This window comes from Fukomys damarensis, unplaced genomic scaffold (assembly GCF_012274545.1).
Source record: "Fukomys damarensis isolate Sample0158 unplaced genomic scaffold, DMR_v1.0_HiC HiC_scaffold_8, whole genome shotgun sequence".
NCBI classification, from domain to species: domain Eukaryota; kingdom Metazoa; phylum Chordata; class Mammalia; order Rodentia; family Bathyergidae; genus Fukomys; species Fukomys damarensis.
The window spans coordinates 11,650,287-11,652,133 of NW_022900920.1; the positions used below are offsets into that span (position 1 = coordinate 11,650,287).

At 37.0% G+C, this 1,847-nt stretch overlaps 1 protein-coding gene across 1 annotated transcript in view; it reads right to left on the bottom strand.

Annotated features, from left to right (window-relative positions):
* The window catches only part of Dock1 (dedicator of cytokinesis 1), a 523,445-nt gene that overhangs the window by 338,549 nt on the left and 183,049 nt on the right, over window positions 1-1,847 (bottom strand). The gene's annotated exons all lie outside the window — the stretch shown is intronic.

Sequence of the window (1,847 nt, forward strand, 5' to 3'; positions counted from 1 at the left end):
ACTTCTTTATAGTTTCCAACAGATGGGCAAATAGGTTGTTTCCAAGATTTAGCTATTACAAACTGTGCCGCTATAAACGAGATTTTTAACTTCTGGGGAATTTTACATGATTTACTATAAAGTACAGTGAAACTTCGGTTGTCAAACAACTGCAAACTCAAACTTTCCACTACTCTAATAGCAATCTTAAAAAAAAAAAAAAAATTCTGCTCAGTGTTGTAACTCTGCTAGTCAAATTGAAAATCTGACCTGACAAATCCTATACTACACATTAGTGTGTCCCATGTTCCTCACCCAAGGATACAAAAGGGTAAGGATTCAGTGTAATCCACGCTCTCATCCACACTGCACACAGTGCTTGTGATAGCACATTAAAACATTCATCATTGTGTGGGTTTTTTGTTTTTGCACTTTATTTGCAAAATCATAATATTGTAGTCATGGCTCCAAATAAAGTTAGTGATACCAGCAGTAAAGCTAAAAGGAAACTGAGAAGTATGACAGCATTAATGAAATCATTGTGAAATGTGTTAAAGTCCTAGAAAAATGAATTTATAAGTGATAATTTGGGGGCCGCACACCAATTATTTGATTTTCCATTATTTCTTATGGGAAAAATATGTCCACCTCTCCAACTTTTTGGGGCTTGAACATGAATTTACAATGAATTGAATTGAGTTCAAAAATTCACTGCATGGTCATGTTGTAGCAGAGTGCCAACATGATCTCCTCAGCAAACTTTCCTTAAACCCAGGATGTCCCTAGAAGAATGGACAATTCAGGACCCAGCCCACCACTGAAAGACTGAAATATGAATAGTTGGGATTAATGGTTCAAGGTAGATTCATTTTCTTCAACTCTGAGACAATGGGGACAATTCTTTTTCTTTTTTGGGGAGGCAGGGTACCAAGGATAGAATTCCAGTCCTTGTGCTTTGTGAGGCAGGTGGTGGAATTACTGAGCTAAATCCCCAGCCTTGCCTTTCTTTTATAGAAGAGAGAGTTGGGCTTCTGGCCAGAGAGAAGTTTGCAGGGAGAGGCTGTATAAAGCCACCTACTTCTTGCTTGACAGTTTTTCTTCAGAAGAACTCTCCCCCTCATATGTGAGGTCTAATATATTTTCAACAAAAGCCTTCTCAACAAGTATACAGAAGTATACAGTGCAAAAAAAAAAATTTTTTTTTTTTTGGTACCAGGGATCAAATTCAAGCCCTTATGCTTCTGAGGCAGGTGGCGCACAACCACTGAGCCAAATCCCTGGCCCAACAGTGAGTTTATATAAGTCAAGAGATGAGATTAAATTCAATAGACAAACATGGCACCCAGAAGCACAGAAAGTAGCAAGCGCTAATCACACATGAAGAGTTCTCAGTCCAGCCCAGAGTAATTTAATGAGGACTTCCCAAGCCAGATGAACTACAAGCATTACCATGTGTGGAACTGAAGAGGATGAATGGAACAGAGACTGAATCGAACAAATGGAAGAAAGGAAATCTGAGCCAGTCAGTCCAGGTGTCACTCAAGAGACTCCATATTTGCCTCCAATAAATGAGAAAGGTTGTGGAATTATGCGACAGTTTTAAACTTTCAATAAAACTGCATGAGGTATGTAAAATATTAATTCAATCTGCCAAACAGAAAGAAAAGGACTGATCAAAAAGGTTGGGAGATAATAAGAGACTACATAAGGTATTCCTCAGGATAAAGGATTTAAAGAATCATTAGAATTTTTATTACTCTGAGCATGGTTTTAAGAAACCTTACCAAGGAAAAGTAAAGTTCAGAATAAGACAGAACCATTACTCTTGAATTTAAAAAAAAAAAAAAAAAAAAAACTTAAATTTTTTT